Genomic DNA, 22,958 nt, shown 5'->3' with positions numbered 1-22,958 from the left:
GCCTGAGAAGCCTCCTGGAACATTTTCCACCATGTGGCCCTTTGTTAATACCTTACTGTTAAAAGTGTTTAAACCTCCTGGTGGGAATAAATCACATTTAGGTTTTATGCTTTTTCTAACAGAAAGGAAAGATGGTATGACCCCAAGAAGTATCAAAGGGATGGAGTCCCTGGGGTTCAGATATGTTCCTTAGCTTAGCAAATAGAACCTAGATATTTTTAAATAGACTATTTTTTGAGAGGAGGTTTAGGTTCATAGCAAAATTGAGCAGCAAGTGCAGAGATTTCCCATATATCCTTGAACCTGCCCATACATAGCTCTCTCCACCAGCATGGCACATTTGCTACAATTTTGGACATGCATCTGCACTTTTTATCACCTGAAATCCACAGTTACTATGGATTCACTCTTCATGTTGTACATTCTTTGGGACAAATGTATGACATGTATCCATCATTGTATTGTCTATCATACAAAATAGTTTCACTGTCCTAAAATCCTTTGAGCTCCACCTATTCCCCCCTTCCTTCCTCTGCTCCTTGGCAACTACTGATCTTTTTATTGTCTGTGCAGTTTTGCCTTTTCCAAAATGTTGAACTTATATAGTACATAGCCTTTTTAGATGGGTTCCTTCACTTGGTAATATTCATGTAAGGTCACTACTTGTCTTTTCCTGGCTTGATAGCTCATTTGTTTTTAGCACTGAGTAATAGTTAGTTGCCTGGCTGTACCAGAGTTTGCTTATCCATTCAGCTACTGAGGACATTTGGTTGCTTCTAAGTTTTGGCAATTGTGAATAAAACTGCTATAAATATCCACGTTCAGGTTTTGTTTAGATATAAGTTTTCAGTCATTTGGGTAAATACCAAGGAGTGTGATTGTTGGATCATATGATGAGAGCATGTTTAATTTTGTAAGAAATCACTAAACTGTCTTCCACAGTGGTGATACTGTTTTGCATCCCTGCCAACAGTGGGTGAGGTTTCCTGTTGCTCTACATTCTCAACAGCATTTGCTATTGTCAGGATGCTGGATTTTGGCTGCTCTGATGGGGTGTATAGAGGTATCTTGTTTTAGTTGCATTTCTGTAGTGAGGTACATATGGATCTTCTTCATATGCTTATTTTCCAACTGTATATCTCCTTTGATATGGTGCCTGTTAAGATGTTTGGCCTATTTTAAAATCAGGTTGTTTGGTTTCTTTCTGTTGATTTTTAAGAATTCTTTGTATATTTTGGATAACAGTCCTATATCAGATATGTCTTTTGCAAATATTTTCTTGAGACTGTGACTCTTTTTTTTTATTGTTTGAAGTATCTTTCAGAGAGCAGAAGACTTGAGCTTGAATGAAGTCATGGGTCTGCTCCTTTGGTCTTGTATCTCCAAAGTCAGAACCAAACCCTAGATCACTGAGTTTTTTTCTTATCTTGTCTTCTAGATATACTATAGTTTTCAGTTTTCCATGTGGGTCTGTGCCATTTTGAATTAATTTTTGTAAGGGGTATAAGGTCTGTGGCTAGATTTATGTATTTTTTTCATGTGGTTGTCCAGTTCTAGTACCATTTCTCAAATACACTATCTTTTCTCCATTGTTTTGTCACAAATAAGTTGACTATATTCATGTGGGTCTATTTCTGAGCTCTCTATTCTGTTGCATTGATCTGTGTGTTTATTCTTTCACCAGAACCACTCTATTTTAATTATTGTAGATCTATAGTAAGTCCTGAAGTTGGCTAGCATCAGTCCCCCAACTCTTCTCCTTCAGTATTGTGTTTGCTCTCCTAGGTCTTTCATCTCCATGTATACTTTAGAGTCAGTTTATCAATATCTGCAAAATAACTTGCTGGGATTTTGGTTGGGATTTCATTGCATTTATAGATCAAGTTGGGAAGAACTGAAATCTGGATAATATTGAGTCTTTCTATCCATGATTCTGCAATATCTCCCCACTTACTTAGTCCTTCTCTGATTTCTTTCATAGAGTTTTACCATTTCTGCATATAGATATTATACATATTTTCTTAGATTTATATCTATTTCATTTATGCAGATTTCAATGTAAGTGGTATTGTGTTTTTAATTTCAGTGTAACTTGTTTATTGCTGGTAAATTGGAAAGCAATGGACTTTTTAATATTAACCTTGTATACTGCAACCTGGCTATAACTCCTAATTAGTTCTAGGAATTGTCAATTCCCTCAGATTTTCTATATAGAGGATCATGTCATATGTGAAAAAAGTCAGTTTTATTTCTGCCATTCCAATCTGTATAAATTTCATTTCATTTTTTGTCTTATTGTAATAACTATGACTTCCAGTACAATGTTGGAAAGCAATAGTGAAGGAGAAGTTTGTTGCTGATCTTAGTGGGAAAGCTTTAGGTTCCTCAACAGTAAGTATGATGATGTTAGCTTTAGGTTTTTTGGTTGGTATTCTTTATCAAGTAGAAGTTCCCCTCATTTTTAGTTTACTGTTTCTCTTGTGCTTAGGTGTTTCATTTTGTCAAATGTGTTTTTGCATCTATTGATAGGATCATGTGATTTTTCTTCTTTAGCCTGTTGATGTGATGGATTACATTAATTGATATTTCTAATGTTGAACCATCATCCTTGCATACTTGAAATTAATAAAACTTTGTAGCAGAATATAATTCTTTGCATACATTGTTGAATTTGATTTGCTAATATTTTGTTGAGGATTTTTGCATCTGTGTTCATGAGAGATATTGGTCTGTGGTTTTTCTTTTTCATAATGTCTTTGGTTTTGGTATTAGGATAAGCTGGTCTTGTAGAATGAGTTTGGAAGTATTGACTCTGATTCTATTTTCTGAAGGAGATTATCAGGAATGCATATAATTTTTTCCTTAAATGTTTAGTAGAATTCACCAGTGAATGTATCTGGGTTGTTGCTACCTGTTTTGTGAGGTTAATAATTATTGATTCAATTTTGTAATAGATAAAGCCTATTCAGATTGTCTATTTCTTGTTGTGTGAGTTTAGCAGATGGTGTCTTTCAAAGAATTGTTCCATTTAATCTAAATGGTTGTCAAATTTGTAGGAAGAGTTATTCATGGTATTGCTTTATGTCTTTTTAACGTTTATGATATCTGCAGTGATGTCCTCTCTTTAATTTCTGATTTAGTAGTTTGTGTCCTCTCCCTTTTATTCTTAACCTGGCTAGCAGCTTATGGATTTTATCGATTATTTAAATAACCAGATTTTGGGCTTGCTGTTTTTTCTCTACTTAGTTCCTATTTTCAATTAAATTTATTTCTGTTATAATTTTTATTATTTATTTTTATGTTTACTTTGGATTTAATTTGCCCTTCTTTTTCTAGTTTCATAAGGTGGAAGCTCAGATGGTTGATTTTGGATCGTCTTTCTTTTCTAATGTTCCATTACAATGCTATAAATTTCCCTCTAAGCACTGCTTTTACTATGTCCCACAAATTTTGGTAAGTTGTGTTTTCATTTTCATTTCGTTCAAAATATTAAAAAATTTCTCTTGATGTTTCTTCTTTACCTACATATTATTAGAAGTGTAATGTTTAATTTTCAAATCTTTGGGATTTTCCAGCTATCTTTCTGTTATTTATTTCTAGTTTAATTCCACTGTGGTTTGAGAGTAGATATTGTATGATTTCTATTTTTTAAAATTTGTTTTTTTTATGGCCCAAAATATGGCCTATCTTGGTGAATGTTAGTGTGCTCAGGCTTGATCTCGAGCTGAGTTCCCCTGATCAGGTACAAAAGTGATTATCTGTAAATCAGAAAGCCACTTTATTATTTATAATAGGGTATAATTTTTACATGAATACTTATATATGTGATCCAGGCCTCCCCCTCAGTGCTCCATATTAGTTCTGATGACTTCTTATATCAACATTATTTAAAAGGTTTGGCTGAGTGTGCCAAGCAGGATGGGTAAATAGGGGAGCACCACTGCTGCAAGAATGAACCACCAGTGAGGAAGATGGAGAATTCAGAGCTGGCTCCTGCAAGCACCTGGCCAGCTGGGCTGAGGGAGGAGCAGCAAAGCCAGGAAAGTATTGTCCACCTTCCACCTGCCAGTCAGGAAAATTGCAGTGCTGCTGGGATGAGTGATCCAGGCAAAGTGGGTATGCAGAGGAATGCCTCTGGGGGTTGAGCTGCCAGTGGAGAAGATGGAGCATTTCAGAGCTAACTCCCGTGAGCACCCAACCAGTTTGGCTGAGGGAGGGCTGGGGAAGTGTCATCCCCTGTCCTTTCTCTTCTAGAGAGAACTCCCTCCAACCCCAACCCTCTTTCACACTTCCCACTGCTGGAAAATCTCTTAAACTGCCACCTCTGTGTTGGGGCCTTGGTGGGACCAACAGAATGTGCCTGTCCTCCACAAGCAGCAGAAGTTTCTTCCCCCCAGAGTACTTGAATTCTCCATATTGTTCAGCCACATTAACCACCAAAGCACAATGCAATGTGGACTCGTATTCCTGGAACAGATCTCCAGGGCCAGGTGTGTGGATTCCTGAGTGTTTATCCCAACTCCTCTTCATTCCTCTTCCTCCCACTTTGGGGCTGGGATGGGGAAGGACTTGGGTCCTGATCAATCATGGCTCTGCTCTTTTGCCCTTCTCAATATAGTCCTCTCTTCTTCACCAGATGTAAATAGTCTGTTCTGCAGTCTCAGGTCATTTTCACAGTTCGCTGTATTTGCTATAGTTGCTTCCTTGGTGTGAAAGTGGGAGGAGGTTTCTGCCTTGCCATCCTACTCTACCATCTTTTTGCTTCCCCAAGTTCCTGCTTCTGGGCAAGCAGAAGTTAACACAGCATGTTCCCAGGGACAAAGAACAAAGGACCTCTGTTGCCTCTGCTATATCCCTATCCCCATTTCCCTGGTTCTTAAGCCCACCATCACTTGTCATATACTAGGACAGCCCTCCTACCTGAAAATGTTGCATGTATTTGTTTGCTTGCTTAGTGTTTGCTTTTCCAGTAGAGCAGAGATTTTATCTATCATTTATTTATTTGCAACACCTACAGCATTTCTAGGAATCTAGAAGTTCAATGAATATTGTCTAAATGAAGGCTAGAAAGCCCCCCAACCCTTCTTATAATCACTAAGTCGTTTCATGCCTTCAGGTTTGAGAGGCCAGGGACATTTGGGTTACATAGCTAAAACTCAGATCTGTCCATGTCCCTTTGCCTCTCATAAGTTTCCAGTGCTTCCATGCTTCTAACTGGCTATGATATAAATGCTTTAAAATTTACCCTGTTAACACAGCAGGGAAGGTGTCTTTGATCTGGCCCCTGCTTGCATGCTGATCTCATCTTTCACAATGCCTGCTGTCACATTTTACTCCCCAGAAGCACTTAGGAGTTTGCTGCTTCCCCTGCACATCATGATGTCCCTCCCTCATGCCCCTTTCACACTGGCCCCTCTGTACCTCCCCCATTCTTTTCATCTCTCTCAGACATACTTATCCTTTGAGGATTAACTAAGCTCGTACATCTAATGTTTCATTTAATGCTATAAATTTCCCTCTAAGCACTGCTTTTACTACATCCTACAAATTTTGGTAAGTTGTGTTTTCATTTTCATTTCATTCAAAATATTTTAAGATTTCTCTTGATGTTTCTTCTTTACCTATATGTTATTAGAAATATAATGCTCAATCTTCAAATATTTGGGGATTTTCCAGCTATCTTTCTGTTATTTATTTCTAGTTTAATTCCACTGTGGTTTGACAGTAGATATTGTATGATTTCTATTTTTTAAAATTCATTTGTTTTGTGGTCCAAAATATGGCCTATCTTGGTGAATGTTAGTGTACTCAGGCTTGATCTTGAGCTGAGTTCCCTTGATCAGGTACAAGAGTGATTATCTGTAAATCAGAAAGCCACTCTACTGACTGGCAAATAGAGGGTGGACTATTTTTTATTGAGTGTTCCTGCCCTCGTTCAGCTCAACTGGCCAGATGCTTATGGGAGCCAAACCTAAACTCTCTACCTGCCTTATTATCACAACCCCAGTGTTCCATGGTGTGCCTGCCCCACCAAACACATACCAGCAGTGGCTGCCATTGCTGACTTGTGGCAAAAGATGGCCTCACCCACAACAAGTCCCAGCAGAAGCACCTTGTGTCACACAAAAGGCACACAGAGGTGAGCTGTGGGGATGAGCCACTGTGAGCAGATGGGCAGAAGAGCAAGCCCTGCCCACAGCTCACCAAGAGCAACTTCAGCTCAGCTGCAAAAGAGAATGAAGCACTTGTCAGCAAAGAGTTCTGAGCTTCTGGGGCACCACAGGATGCCCACTTCATAAAGTTGTTACTTTCCAGACCAGGAGGGCATAGCTGATTTGTCTAATACAAAGGGAGAAACACAGAAATCCAGACAAAATGAGGAGGCAGTGGAATATGTTCTAAACAAAAGAACAAGATAGGATACCAAAAAGAAAAGGGCTAAATGAAACAATCTTCTTGATTAGCAATCTTCTTGATAAAGAGTTCAAAGTAACAGTCATAAATTTACTCACTGCACTGAAGAGAAGAATTGATGATATCAGTGAGAACTTCAACAAAGAGACAGAAAATATGAAAAGAGCCACTCATAGCTGAAGAATACAATAACTGAAATGAAAAATACAACAGAGGGAATGAATAGAAGACTGCTTGAGGTAGGAAACAATCAATGAGGTAGAAATTAGAGAACAGGAAAATAAGAAGGCTGAGAAAGAGGGAAAAAGGAGTCTTTAGAAATGAGAAGATGCTAAGAGAGCTGAGAGACAATTCCAAATGAAACAATATTTGCATAATAAGAGTGCTAGAAAGACAAGAGGGAGATAAAGGCATAGAAAGTCTCTTTGAAGAAGTAATTGCTGTGAACTTCCCCAATTTGGGGAAGGAAATAAACACTCAGGTCCTGGAAGCACAGAGAGTCCCTAACAAGATGAGCCCCAGGATGACAACATCAAGATATATAGTAATTAAAATGCCAAAAATTCAAGATAAAGAGAGAATCTTAAAAGTAGCAGGAAGAGGAAGACAAGTACCTCTAAGGGAAACTCCATAAGGCTATCAGCAGATTAATCAGCAGAAACTTTACAAACCAGACGGGAGTGGCATGACATTCAAAGTATCAAAAGGGAAGAACCTACAACCAAGAATTCTCTACACAGCAAGGTTATCATTCAGAATTAAAAGAGACATTCAAAATTTCCCAGATAAACAAATGTTAATAAAATTCCCCACACTAAACTAGCCTTACAAGATATGTTAAAGGGACTTCTGTAGATGGAAATGTTTTAAGTCCAAATATTTTTCATTAATGAAAATAGATCTACAGTAAGGGTAGTAGACCAATTGCTTACAAAGCAAATATGAAGTCCAAAAACCAAAACAAAGTAATAAAGTAATAAAATTAACTATACACAAAATTAGTAAAGGGATACACAAAAAATGCAGATTATGGCATCTAATACTTAAGAGTGTGGAGGAGGAAGAAGAATAAGAATAGTGCCTTTAGAATGTGTTCAAAATAGAGCAATGACCAAGTTAAAATAGATTGTATTATATTTAGGAAACTATCTATGAACCTTATGGTAACCACAAACTAAAGCCTATAGTAGATACACAAAAGAAATGGAAAAAATAAGGGAATTGAAGCATCATGCTAAAGAAAACTATCCAATAACAAGAGAAGAGTATAAGAGAGGAAGACAGGAACAGAGGAACTCTCAAAACAACCAGAAAACAATTAATAAAGTGGCAATAGTACATACCTATAAATAATTACATTAAATGTAAATGGTCTAAAGGCACCAATCAAAAGACACAGTGTGGCAGAATGGATAAAGAAACAAGACCCATCTTTATGTTGCCTAGAAAAGACTTATTTCAGACCCAGAGACCATAGACTGAAAGTGAAGGGATGGAAACAGATATTTTATGCAAATAAAAGGGAGAAAGAAGCAGGAATAGCAGTACTTACATCAGGACAAAATAGACTTCAAAGAAATTAACAAGAGACAAAGAAAGACATTCCAAAATAAAAAGAGGATCAGTCCAAGAGGATACAACAGTTGTAAATATCTATAGCCCCAATACAGGAGCACCTAAATTTATAAATAAATACTAATAGACCAAAATAGAAAAATATTTAGCAATATAATCATAGGGGGATTTTAACACCCCACTTACATCAATGGATAGATCATCCAGACAGAAAATAAATAAGGAAATTGAGGCATTGAATGACACCTTAGAGCAAAAGGACTTAACAGGTATATACAGAACATTCCACCCAAAAGCAGCAGGATACAAATATTAAGGTACAAAAAGATTGAAACTGTATAATTCATCTTTTCAGACCACAATAGTGTGAAACTAGAAATCAATTACATGAAGAAAATAGAAGCCATAAAACACATGGAACCTAAACAACATGCTTCTAAATAATCAATGGATTAGTGAACAAAGAGGAACTTAAACAATACATGGAGACAAGTGAAAACAAACACAGCAGTTCATATTTTGAATACATAGCAAAACAGGCCTACCTGAGGAAACAATAATATTCCCATATAAACAATCTAATTCTACAACTAAAGGAATTAGAAAAAGAACAAGTGGAGTCAAAAGTTAGTAGAAGTAGGGACATAATAAATAAAGATCAGAGCAGAAATATATGAAATAGAGAATAAGAAACAGTAGAAAAAAATGTCATTGAAACCAAGAGCTGGTTCCTGGAAGAAAGAAATAAAATTGACAAACCCCTAGCCAGACTTATCCAAAAAAAAAGAGAGGGGACACAAATACACAAAAGCATAAATGAAAAAGAAGTTACAACTGCCCACAGAAATTCAAAGAATTGTTATAGAATTCTATGAAAAATTATATGCCAATAAATTGGACAACTTAGGAGAAATGGGCAAATTCTTAGCAATGTACAATCTTCTAAAACTGACCTGGGAAGAAACAGAAAATCTGAGCAGATAGATTAACAGCAATGAAATTGGACTAGTAATAACAAAAACCTCCCAACAAACAGAAGGACCAGATGGCTTCACAGTTGAATTCTACAAAACATTTACAAAAGAGTTAATATGCATCCTTCTTAAAGTATTCCAAAAAATAAAAGAGGGAATACTTCCAATTTCAGTTTATGAGACTGGCATCTAATCCCCAAAACAGACAAAGAAAATACAAAAAAGGAAAATTTTAGACCAATATCACTCATGAAAATAGATGTAAAAATCCTCAACATAATATCAGCAAACCAAATTAAAAAATACATCAAAGGAATTCTTCATCATGACCAAGTGATTTATTCTAGGGATAGCATTCATAAATCAATGTGATATACCACTTTAACAAAGGGAAGAATAAAAATCATATGATCATCTCAACAGATGCTGAAAAATCATTTGAAAAAATTCAATATTTACTCATGATAAGAACTCATGACAAAATGGGTATAGAGGGAACATATCTTAACATAATCAAGGCCATATATGACAAAACCACAGGCAACAACATACTCAATGGTGAAAAAAATGAAAGCTTTTTCTCTAAGATCAGGAAGACAAGGATGCCCACTTTCACCAATTTTATTCAACATAGTACTGGAAGTTCTAGCCATGGCCATCAGACAAGGTAAAGAGATAAAAGGCATCCACATTGGTAAGGAAGAAGTTAAACTGTCACTATGTGCAGACAACATTATCCTATATATAGAAAACCCTAAAGACTCCACCAAAAAAGTGCCAGAACTAATAACTGGTTTTAGCAAAGTCACAGGATACAAAATCAATACATAGAAATCTGTTGCATTCTTATATACTAACAGTAGACTAGCAGAAAGAGAAATCAGGAAAATAATTCCATTTATAATTGCATCAAAGAGAATAAATTACCTTGGAATAAACCTACCCAGGGAGGTGAAAGACCTATACTGCACTCTGGAAATAATAAGACAGTAATAAGAAAAACTAAAGAAGACACAAATAAATGGAAATCTATTCCATGCTCATGGATAGGAAGAATTAATATTATCAAAACATCTATCCTGCTCAAAGCAATATAAAGATCCAATGCAATCCCTATTAAAATACTAATGACATTTTTCAATGAACTAGAGCAAATAATTCTAAACTTCATACGGAATCACAAAAGACCCTGAATAGCCAAAGCAATCTTGAGAAAGAACAAAGCTGGGTGTTATGCTCTATGACTTCAAGCTATGCTATGGTCAATTAATATATAATAAAGGAGCCATGAATATACAGTGTGGAAAAGACAGTTTCTTCCATAAATGGTGCTGGTAAAACTGGACAGCTACATGCAAGAGAATGAAACTGGATGACTCCTTAACACTATACACAAAAGTGAAATCAAAATGGATTAAAGACCTAAATATAAAACATGAAACCATAAAACTATTCGAGGAAAACATAGGCAAAAATCTCTTTAACATAAGCATGAGCAATTTTTTTCCTGGACCTATCTCCTCGGGCAAGGGAAACAAGACCAAAAATGACCAAGCGGGACTACATCAAACCAAAAGCCTTCTGTATGGCAAAGGACACTAACAACAAAACAAAAGGCAACTAACAGTATGGAAGAATATATTCATAAATGATATATCTGATAAGGGGTTAACATCCAAAATATACAAAGAACTCATATGACTCAACTCCAGAAAAACAAATAACCCAATTAAAAAATGGGCAGAGGATCTGAACAGACATTTTTCTAAAGAAGAAATACCGATGACCAACAGGCACATGAAAAGATGCTCCACATTGCTAATCATCAGGGAATACAAATCAAAACCACAATGAGATATTATCCTGCAGATTTCAGAATGGCTACTGTCCAAAATACAAGAAATAACAAGTTTTGGCAAGGATGTGGAAGAAAGGGAACCCTCCTACACTGTTGGTGGGAATGTAAATTTGTGCAGTCACTGTGGAAAGCAGTATGGAGGTTCCACAGAAAACTAAAAATAAAAATTGCACATGACCCAGTAATTCCACTTCTAGGAATTTACTTGAAGAAAACAAAAGTCTCTGATTTGAAAAGATATATGCACCCCTATGTTTATTGCTGCATTATTTACAATAGCTAAGATATGGAAGCAACCAAAGTATCTGTCATTAAATGAATGTATAAAGAAGAGGTGGTATGTATACATAATGGAATATTACTTAGTAATAAAAAAGAATGAAATCTTGCCATTTGTGACAACATGGATGGGCTTAGAGGGTATTATTCTAAGTGAAATAAGGCAGGTGGAGAAAGGTAAATACCATATGATTTCATTTATTTGTGGAATCTAAAAACAAAACAAAACAAAATGAACCAAATAGCAGTAGACTCATAGACACTGAAAAGTGAGTGATGGTTACCATGGGGGAGGGACTGGGCTTGGGTGGGTGAAATAGGTGAAGGGGATAAAGAGGCACAGTCTCAATCACAATATAATTAGTCATGGGGATAGAAGTAGAGCATAAAAAGAAAGTCAGTAGTTTTGTAACATCTTTCTATGTTGACAGACAGTAACTCTACTAGTTGGGGGTAAACATTTAATAATAAACATAACTGTTAAATCACTTATGTTGTATACTTGAATCCAATATAATATTGTATTTCAACGATACTTCAATAAAAAAATTTAGAAAGTAACCTGCATTTTCATGATTATTCATGCAATTCAATATGGCCACAAAAGCAGTGCTGCACTCTAAGAGGGTTTCACTTATCTCCTTACTGCAGAATCATAAAATCTCTATTAAATATTTTGTTTCCTATAAGTCCTTCCTCAGCCTCATCCACCAGGGTGAGGAGGTGATGACAGACTGGAATTCCGTGGTTACACAGGAACTCACTAAGGCAGGGAGAGGAAAGAACATTCTGGCAGGGGAACACAAAATGAGCTTCAGTTTCTGAGGCCTAAGAGATCATGTTAAGTTTAAAGAAGGCAAAATAACTCAGGATTGTTATGCCTTGCTAAGATTTTGGTGAGTGGTATGTACAGAGGTCATTTTAGAAAAATCCCCCTGATGGAAGGGTGGAAAATATTTGGGTGGTGGAGACACTAAAAGCAGTAAGAAACTTGGGGCAATAGAAAGGAAAGAAAGGAATCCAAGAGGGAAAAGGTGAGTGGAAATAAATTGAAGATTAAAGTCCTAGGTATCTCTATATGGTGGAAGGGCAGGCACTGTAGGAATAACACGAGACAGCTGAAAGTTAGAGGTTTGTTAGAGCATAATTTATTGGGGTGCCTCATGCAAAACCTAAAAGGAGGAAGATCCTGGGTGGTAGAATGTTGAAGACGTGGATCTGGAGGTGAGGAACCAAAGTGTCATGGCTGCTTAGAGATGGTGATGATACGGGGGCTTGCCTTCAGTTTCGTGACCAGATTGTTTAAGAGTAAAAGGATGCTTGGAAGTGAGGTCATCACCTAGAATGGAAGAGAGCATGGCATATAGAGGCACTCAAAGTAAATGAATAAGTGACTGGGTCTCATATACGTCCCCTTGACATAAGTTGTTCTGGTGTCAGAACAAGCTTAAAGTCACAGGCAGTACCTGGCATAGTTTAATATAGGAGGGGAGGATCTCTGATCCAAGGGAGGGCTTCCTTACCCCAGTAAAGTCATTCCTACCCCCAGGGATTTGGCATGAGCAAGTCGTTGTTATGTGTGCTTGTAAAGCACATTGTTTACCTCATCTACATAGCACATATCATGGGCTGAAACATTTTGTGACTTGTTTTGCCGATTTTCTCCCTATTCTTTCATGGTAGGGACTCAAAGGACCTGAAAAAGCAAAATTATCTGTGAAACCTAGAGCTAGCTGTTGGTGAATTACACAGTCCTGCTGTAATTATAAAGGCACTTGCACATCTCTGCTATATGAAACAGAATAGGATAACTTAAGAGGGTTTTAGTTAAGGGTGGGCAGGGTTTGGAGGAATGAGTGGGGGATTCAGTACAGGGACAGAAATAGCCTAGGCCTGGTAAGGGTAGGGAGAGAGAGAAGCTACCAGGGCAGAGAGTCATATGGAGAGGCTGCCTTGAGAGAAGCTGGGGCCTGAGGAGTTCTGCTCTTTGGTGGAGACCGCCCTGCAGGAAGGAAGCCAGTGGAGTAAGTACCTGTGCTTCCCTGCCCCTCACTCTCTGATCTGTTGCCATGCCCCATTTGCCAAGCCCCCTAGTAGCTGGAGGGTAGAGAACCCTTTGATGTGTCCATCACTTCACCTCCAAAGCAGAGAAGGAGACTGAGTTTGGAGGTGCTGTTAGGTTCTTTCAGCATACTGCCTTTCTCACGGGCCTGTTCAGGCAAGTGACACTCTCTCAACTTGTCTGGAAGATTTAGTCATCTCCAAAAGGGCATGCTAAACTATGTCTAGGGGTAGAGGGTAGAGAAGGAAGTGGATCTGTTTGTTTGTTTATATACTCAAACCTTTTTCTACAATGGCTAAGAACCCAAACCACAGGCAATAATGGGTAATGCATAGATGAACACATCTCAGTCAGGTCCAAGGGGACATGTAAGGTCTTCTAGAGGGAGTCCATCAAGAAAGCAACAGAAGAGGCCCCTGAACTCCCATCCTCCCATGGACACACTGAATACGCAGCTATCCATGGAGGAACTACCTCTGAAAGAAATCTAGGAACTAGCTGAATGCCTCCTAGCATCAGTCTAATGAGAAAATATCCACATTGAAAATAGGAAAGGCCGAGACACACTCTTGGCCATAAGCTACATCACCAGGATGGCATACTACAAGTAGGAAGGTATTCACAACATCCATCATCTCCCTGATTAGTGATGGGTTTGGACTCCACATCTAGTGCTCCAACTTTCAAGACTTCTACCTGAGGGGTGAGCCACCAAAACACTTAGCTCTAAAGCCTATGGGCTGCACCCACAAGATCCACAAGACTACAGCAAAGAAAGAAGCAGTTGTTAATGGGCATGTGGGCACTCACTGCTGCTATCCCCCAGGGCTGGGCACAGGGACAGCAGGCAAAAAACACCAATTTTCTAGTCTTTTCCCTGATAGAGGTCCATCTGCATACTTTGAAGGCTGCTGTCTGAGGGTCAGGTTTCTAATTTACTGCCTGAAATCCTCCCTGGGGACACCACCCTGCATCCTTCCTCTAGCCTATTCTATCTAGTTGCCAGTATCTCCCTGGAAAGAGCTTATACACACATCTGTACCCCAGCTTTTGAGCTGCCTCCTGATGGACAGGTCCCTGAGTATCACAAGACTGTGGTAAAGTTCTTAATCAGCTCTCCCTCCAAGGCTCAATGCAGAGGAACCAGACAATACCCATCTCTCAGTCTTTCCCTAAAAGGGGTCTATCTGTGGACTTTGAAAACTGCCACCTGAGAACCAGGCTTTGAAAGCAGCACACCTCTAGGTGGTGTAGCATTTCTCTGTAGAGGCTGGGGCAACGGGTGGACAGCTCCTCTGCCTTCTTCCACAAGCCTGCTCCAGGTTGCCAGTAACTCCCTGCAAGGAGTTTGTACACACATCTGGCACCTCAGATTTTGCAGCTTCTACCTAAGGTGTGGTCCCCAGGACATCTGACTCTGATAGCCAGTGGAGTTTATATTCACAAGTCCTACAGGGCTGTGGCAACAAAGAAGCATTTCTTAATGGGCAAAAAAGCCCTTCCCTCCTTGGCTATAAACCCGGGTCCTGCACAAAGAGAGCAGACAGAAACACTCATTTTCCAGTTTCTCCTTGAAAGAGGCCTAACCACATACTTTTCCAGCTGCTTCCTGTGGGTCCAGCTTCCAATCAGCCTGCATCTAGGTGCTGATGGGATTGTCCTTTTTGGGGGATCTTGTTGTACCTCTAACTCTTGGGAGCCGCTAAGAACAAAGAAAGTGGCTAGGATAATCACAAAGATTTGAGAGACAACCAGGAGCTCATGCAGGACTGATTGATAAGGTTTATCTGCATGGGACTACTCTGTCCACACTGTAAGAGGTGGCTGTTTTATCTAATATGCAGAAACCAATATAGAGAGTTAAGGAAAATGAAGAAACAGAGGGATGTGTTTCAAACAAAAGAACAAGATAAATCTCCAGAAACAGGTCTTACAGAAACAGAGATAAGTGATTTACTCATAGAGAGTTCAAAATTACAGTCATAAATATGCTCATTGAGGTTAGGAAAGAAATACATGAACAAAATGAGGATTTCAACAAGGAGATTGAATACCGTAAAAAGCATGAAATAAAAATCACAGAGCTGAGGAATATGGTACTTGAGCTGAAAAATTCAGTAGAGGGGTTCAGTGGCAGACTAGATCAGGTGGAAGAAAGGGTAAATGAACTTGAAGACAAGGCAGTGGAATTCATCCAATCAGAGGAGCAAAAAGGAAGAAGAACAAAAGAGTGAAGATAGCTTCAGGGACTTGTAGGACACCAAGAAGCAGAAAAATATATGCATTATAGGGAGGAGGAGGAGAGAAAGAAAGGACCAGAAAGTTTACTTAAAGAGATAATGGCTGAAAACTTCCGTAATCTGTGCAAAGAGAAAGACATCCACATCTAGGAAGCCCAGACTTCCAAATAAAATGAATCAAAAAGACTTATACCGAGACATATTATAATTAAATTATCAAAAGTTAAAGACAAGGAGAGAATCTTAAAAGCAGCAAAAAAGATGCAACTTGTTATACACAAGGGAACCCCTATATCACTCTTATCAGAATTTTCAGCAGAAACTCTGCAGGCCAGAAGAGCTTGATATGATATAGTCAAATTGCTGAAAGAGAAAAAAGTGCCAACCCAGAATACTCTACCTGACAAACTTGTCCTTCAGAAATGAAGAAAGGTTTGGTGTTTTCCCTATAAACAAAAGTTGAAGAAGTTCATCACTGCTAGACAGGTCTTATAAGAAATGTCAAATGGAGTTCTTCAGGCTGAAATGACAGGATACTAATTAGTAATAGGAAAACATGAAAATATGAAGCTTATTGGTAAAAGTAAATACACAGTTAAATTCAGAGTACTTTAAGGCTGTAATAGTGATGGAAGCAAAAAAGAAAAAGGTACTTCCATGGCTATTATGTTTCAATAAAGTTTTTAATGGCATAGGAAAATAAATATGATCCATTGTGCAAAAAAGCTCCAAATTTCTAGTCAATAATTTGCATGAAGAAAGAAAAGAGAATAGGTACTTGTACTTCCTACAATAAACAGGTATTACCTTAAAATCATAAAAAGCATTATGAAGTCTGAGAAAGGATGGCTCTGGATAAGACTTCTTTCTAAGCCACTTTTTGTTAGCATTCCATTAAGAATGAGACAAAGGAATTGTCACCTGGGGCTCTTTGAAAGTGACAAAACTCCAGACAATCTGGACCATGGCTACAGGTGTGCTCCTGTTGGGTTGCAAGGTAGAGCTGGGGAGGAGAATGGAGACATGGCCACGGGACATATGTCTGCATTAGCCAGCACTCCTCTGAGGGTGAGGGGAGCACTGTATGGCTCCCCAAGGGCTGCTTCCTGCCCCTCAGAAGCACCGTCTGTCAGTCAGGTGTGAGTATGTTTTTATATCTTACACAAAGGGACTGAACAGGCTGGTAGTTCCCCTGGAAGGAGCATCTCTCTGAAGAGAGGACAGGCGGGTGAGGGACCCTTAGAGTGGGCTGCTCAAATGGAGAAAGGCCAGAACACAGAAGAAATGTTGGGAGTTGTTTCTAAAAGGCTGGTTCCACCCAGGTCACCGATTTCCCAGAGTCCAGAAGCAAGGCTGACTTGATCTGGTTAGAGCTGGGGCAGCCCCCCGTACTGGACTTTGCACAAGCTTGTCAGGCATTAACTTAATAACTCATTAACTAACAAACCTATCCACCCCTAGAAAGAGGAAGTTTTCACATTTTATACCATTGGGCTTTTATTCCTACCTTTCCTCTTGTTTGAGTCAAAGATGTGTATAAGTTTTTCCTTCACAGTAACAACTGGCTTTCTTCCTTTCTTCTATGCAGTTTTGTGACCACAGCTTGACCTGGACTGGAAGGACATCTGTTGGAATGAAATTTGAGGGACTATGGTCAGGAGGGATGTATTGTTTTAGCTTAGAGAAAGAAATGAAATGTTCTCATAACTTGGTGGCAGTGTTTTCTGTGCCCAGGAAGGACTGACACCATAATTCCCTTCCCTCAACGATGGGGCATGAAGGAATTCTTACCTGTGTTCTGGGGCTGGAGGCCCCTTCACCCCGGTTTGGAGTCAGATTTCTTTCCCTGTGACAGAAGATGGAGGAAGTTACTGGGCTTTTAAGTCATCTACTTCAGGTCATACTGTGGTTATATTTTTAGGTCCAAGAGGTTTGCTCATCATTTTTAGGTATAAGAGTTCATTCCAAATTTGGAAGATAAATGAAAATCCCTCCTGCATCTGGGAGTATTACTTATTCACATAGCACGGACAGGCCTCACCCAGTTTCCTGTGCTCTTGCCAGCTTGACTCATATTCCCCAGTAATGCCTGATCATTCCATCAGGGCTGGAACACAGGGAAATTGTGTGACCATAAAAGCATCATATTGTTCTTTCTTTCAGTTATCTCTGGACTTAAAGTCTAGATCTCTTTATTTTTTCTGGTACATTGATAAGAGGTGCTTCAAAGAGAGCCTCTTTTTGGTAGCTCCCTAATGTCATTCCTTTGAAAAGAAAGTGGTTTTAAGGGTGACATTAGCCATGCTATTCCTAAACCTGGATTCCCAGACTGCTTTGTCTTTCTTCTGTATTCAGGTACTTGAGTAACCCCACGGAGTAGGACTCTAAATCAACAGGGCTCTTTTTCTGGGCAAGCACTGGGGCACCAATGTAACCCATCTTGAAGCAGTAACAGAGCATAACTGTTTCAGGGCTTCAAGAACTTGGTTAAAACTACCTCAAACCAATGAGTCAACCAAACTAGCTTCATTTCTTAAGACAAAATTCTAGAGTGCTGATTTACTCAACTGGTTGTGTTTCCTGGGAATGTGATTCATTCATGCCCAGTGTAGGGAGAAAGAACAACATTTGAAGGCACACTTTAACAAGAGGTGGACAAAATGCTGTTGTTTCTGGCTATCCTATCTTCTACAGTATGACATGGATGTTCCCAGGGGTCCTTTCTGGGGTAGGAGTTGGAGATGATGGTTTTGAACTGCAGATAGGGGTGTGAGGACAGCTTGCTCCTGCCAGGCCTGAGGCTCCAGCGAGGGATTTTCTGTTCATTGAAGACAGGCAAGCAGGTCCTCTTTGGTGTTGGGGACATATGTTCCCTGACTAAGGATTCACAGCTAAAGCCACATTTCTGTGCCTCACTCCAAGGCTGGCCATGAGGGCCCAGGGAAGCTGGGAAGGGCAGCCATTAACCATCAGAAGCCAGGGGTCCCATTATTATAGCAACCAGCAAGGTCAGAGGAGTGGCCAACGGCATGGGTGCTTTCACTGTGACTCGAATGGACGTGGATAGCAGCCTAGCCTGAAAAAAACATAAGGCTCCAGGAGTGTGGGCAGAAACACATCACAGGTTTTCAGCTCCATTTTGCATCACTGAGATCTAAGAGGCTACAAGTTGTCAACTGACAATACAAACGGGATGCAGAGATTTGATTTCTTTATTCGACTATGAGTGATTTTCCCTTCCACCCCTGCCCCCATCCACTAGTTGGTGGGAAAAACTTACCCAAGTGTCAATTCAGTTTACATCTGGTTGTGATCATCGGACACACGTTTCTAGTACTGAGCATTCTCTCAGCGGGCTCTCTGTCTTCTGGCTTCTTGCCTTCAAGCTGGTATTATTTGACGGGTTTGGGTCATGAAACTTATGGGTTTCATATATTATTAATTGCTTCATGGGAAAAAAAAAATCCATAAATGTAAAATGCCAGCTAGTTATATGATTCCCGATCCACCTCAGAATGTGCTTTTCTCCCCAGGACTCTAGCTGGTGTTGCAGTTTACAGGATTCTGGTCTAAGTCCAATCTGTTCAACCTTACATTGTGTTGTTTTTCACTTAACATTCTTCTGAATATGTAATAAAAGTCCTTGTATTTATTTTAAAGGCCACATACATTTCTATTGTAATGGGTATATGGGTCTTCAGAGATTAGCCCATTATACCCTTTAGAATTCCAATTTAAAGAAGGCCCCAACTTTTACTGAACCTCAATTCTGTCTGCAAGCTCAGAGCTGGGGTTGTATTTGGACTTAGAACTATTTGGATTTGATCTCTTCCTAGGAAAAGTTAGAAAAACACCAAAGTAGAGGGATTTCTTTTTTCCCCAGGAAGTTTCTTCATGTTTTCAAGTACTTTGTGGAGGCCCCACAGGGTGCTGCACGGTGGGGGCCTCACCCTGCTCCTCGCATCTCCGTCAGCTTCCACAAGTGGACTGAAAAAATTTACAATGATACGTGCAGCACCTTCAGGCAAGCCCTCCATCAGTACCTATGCCTAAGACTCTCCTGGGTAGATGTTCTCAAGCTTTACATCAAGGATTATTAGTTAGACAAATTCTCTGCCCAGGCAGGATTTCAGTCTGTATATCCTGAGATGGATGAATGTTGCAGGCAGACATTCCCGGTCAGGTATGTATCAGATATTCAGACGGAACAGTAGGACTAGGGTATGTGGCTTAATTTATACCCCACAGAGATGATGCTTTTTGGGGGGAAGCTTTGGTGAAGGCTGCAGAGCCGCCATCCTGCTCAGCCCTTGTCTTGGGCAGCCCCCCCCCGCCCCTTCTCCACCTGGCTGAATGCAAACCATTTCTCAAGGTTCCGTTTGAACCCCATGCCTTCCTGGACCCCCAGCTCCCTCTGGGATCCCGCCCTCCTCTGGACCCCAGAGGACTGGCTCATCCTACTGAAAAGTCTGCTAACCAATTAAAAGAAGGTGCCATCCCAGGGAAGAAAAATTGTAATTTTTTTGAGGTTTCCACAGTGATTTACTGTTCATAATTTTTAAGACTTTTTCATGAAGATGATTCACATATTTAAAATAACCTCAAATACTTAAAAAGCATAATCACTTTAAATAACTGACATTTTACTGGCAAAGTTATGAACACTTACATCACAGGAATTCTTTCTTACTTTTTAAAAAATAACACCGATGAGCTACTGGAAGCCATTCCGCTTCTCTGTGAGGCCGGGGAGAAGGCGCCTTCTCAGGGCAGGGGAATGAATCAGAGGAGCTTCCCTCCCGCAGCAGAGGCTTTGCGGACAGCGGGCTTCTCTCCGGGGGCTCCTTCGTGCGGTTCCAAGCCGGGGCTTGTCTCGGGGGCGGCGTGGGGCCCGCATCGTTCTGACTGCCTCCTCTGGGCGGCTCTGGTCCGAGCGCACATCGCTTCTTTCCTCTGTCTGCTTCCTGTCCTGCACTGGGGACTCTAGCTGTGCGTGGCCTGGCTTCCAAACGTCTTGTTCATCTGCCGATTCTGAGTGATGCTGACCTTTTTGGGGACTTGATGCCAATATCTCAGAGAACTTTATCTGTGGCTGTTGTAGCCTGATGGCAAATAATAAACATCTATTGAATTCATGAAGTATTCAGCATCCCCAAGTCCTATTGATAACAGCGGGAAAGTGCTTTTCAGTGCCACAGCAGGCCTCCCAAGATGGTCATTGCCTTATCCTCCAGGGAGTTCTTTGAGGAGGTATTAATAATAATAATAATAATAGTAACAACAACAATGACAAAAGTAGCTGTTTATTTAATACTCTGTGCAATCAACTTTATAGAATAAAACTCATGATGCACTAGGCTCCTCTTTGTAGGGAAATGAAAGCTAGGAGAGGGGAAATGATAATTAAGAGGCAGCCAGGCGTCTCCCGGAGGGCGGACTCCTCACCGCCACTGCAGGCAGTGCTCAGTCCCAAAGGAGGGCAGGGTGGGACTGCTTGGAGGTGTTTATTTTCCCTAAGGTCTCAATCAAGTGCCCAGCTAGGATGTAACTGCTTTGACAGCAAGGACTGAAGCTTCTTCCTCTTTGCCTCCTCAAATACCGAACTTGGTCTCTTGAAAGGGGTCAGTGCATACATACGGGTGACTGGAGTACTGGTTTCTAAGTGGTCAGTCCTGGGTGTTGGTCCATCAGACAGAAACAGAAAGACCTCACAGGGTGGAAGGCTGCATGTCTAAGTGTCTGAGTCTGTTCAGTGCAATACTGGTTGTGTTCACCCCACAGCAGCTGTGAACACATTTCTTGTGAGTGGCCACGACTTCTATTTTTTAAGCACTTCCGAGGAACCTCTTGGTTGCTGAAGACCATTCTGAACTCCTGCTTGAACAGCATTCAGGCATCCCTGTGTTTGCACCTGCTGCACACACAGCTTTTTGTGTCTGTTCTTCCCCCTTCGTGCTGTCAGGTCCTCCTTCCTCTTTCTTCTATTTCTTAAGAATGTAGCTGAGCAAAAGGTGCAGTTGGTAAGCTCTTTGCCTGAGGCTTCTTGGTTTTCATTTGCCCTTTGAAAATTCTGTTCTTTGAAGGTAGTCATAAACAGTGGGTGCTGAGTATATTTGGCATTAGTTAGTTTTATATTTGCGAATAAAACTGGTAGGAGATCACAGCTTACCTTAATAAATAACCTCTTCTTAGTGTGACACCATAATAAGGTTAAAAAATAATAATAAAAAAGTTCAAGCAGGAATAAAAGTTTAATCTTGAGGAAATGTCACAGTTTTTTTGCCCCAGAGTTGTAGCTCATAAAGATGGTCATCTTTGGTTTAAAGGTCAGTTTTGAGAGTATACACAATTTTCCTAGAATTATTTATATTTATTCAAGACCTCATTCTGAGCACGGGTGAGTGCTAAGCTCTAATCAAATTTTAATACATTCTTGAAGACTCTGAGCCTGATCTGAGAATTTTTGCTCTAATTTAAGTTGTCAAATTCAAGATATTACAAAACAAGAGAACTGGAATTGATAAAAATTAGTAAGTAACTCTGGGTTTTACTACTGCTTTACCATTTACTTATTAGTGATTTGAAGCTATTATCATCATTATTAATGTGGAAAAATGTAAAATGTAAAGGTTAACATTCCAAGAAATCCCTGTGTATATTCTGTAGCCTGATTAAAAATACTACATGTTGGCACTAAAATTATGGGCCTCAGTTTTACCACCCACAGTGTTTGGGGAAAGTAATGAAGGATAAAGAAAAGCTATTAAGAGTCATGAGTTGTTTGTACTATCCTGCGGTCCTCTGGGAACAGTGACTCTGTGGAAACATAAAGTCATGGTTCTTGTAGGAGGAAAGAAAATATGATGCGAGCATAAAATAAACACTTAGCTAGGTGGAGAGTCAAGGATGTGGGTTGTGGGAATGGCTAGTTACTTGTCTCATTTGATTAGACTTTTGGAAAACTTGAGGAATTCCAAGTTGTTTTTCTAGTCTGAGAGCTGACTTCCTGTTTGGATATGGACAAGCCACTGTACATTTATTTCATAAAGAATACTTGAGAAATGTTCTTGATAGCCACAAGTTTTCACATTCCTCTTTGTCTTATATAATCCCCAAGGACTTTGAGAGTATCCCAAAACAGAATCAGCGGACAAAACATCCATGATCTTTATTCTGGAACATTCCAGAATTGGGTCTCAGAACATTATATGTTAAATGGGTTAAATAGAAGAGTGGATTGAAAATTGGTGTAACTTTTTTAAATAGGTGACTTTGTATTAAGAAGATATAGGCAGCATTTATGCAATATTTATTTTTCCATTCATTCAATACCAGCTAGATTTCCATTGAGCACTACAGCAAGTGGCGTGCACACCCCATCCCTGAGGTCTCCAGCAGGCGCAGCACAGAGCTCTTATGCACATTGGCAACTTCCGCATTTAATTGTCCATGTCTCTTTGCTTTTCTTCTTGCAACCAAAAGAGTTTTGTTCAATGCCTGTGTGAGGCTGATGGAAGTGCTGGGAATTAATGCCCCTGGGCAGCCCTTAACCAATG

The 22,958-nt window shown here is 39.7% G+C and overlaps 2 long non-coding RNA genes across 5 annotated transcripts in view; one reads left to right on the top strand and one right to left on the bottom strand.

Annotated features, from left to right (window-relative positions):
- LOC118919342 (uncharacterized) overlaps positions 1-22,958 on the top strand; it is a 131,285-nt gene that overhangs the window by 52,795 nt on the left and 55,532 nt on the right. The window lies entirely within an intron of this gene.
- LOC118919341 (uncharacterized) lies at positions 12,226-18,790 on the bottom strand. The gene is made up of 4 exons (XR_008992830.1): positions 17,194-18,790; positions 16,910-17,027; positions 15,803-15,922; positions 12,226-12,439 (listed from the first exon to the last, which is right to left on the bottom strand). It is a non-coding gene; the product is annotated as an uncharacterized LOC118919341 (long non-coding RNA).

The sequence above is a fragment of the Manis pentadactyla genome, chromosome 12 (assembly GCF_030020395.1).
Source record: "Manis pentadactyla isolate mManPen7 chromosome 12, mManPen7.hap1, whole genome shotgun sequence".
Lineage (NCBI taxonomy): Eukaryota > Metazoa > Chordata > Mammalia > Pholidota > Manidae > Manis > Manis pentadactyla.
The sequence above is the reverse complement of the archived record's forward strand: the minus strand, read 5'-3'. Positions and strand labels throughout refer to the sequence as shown.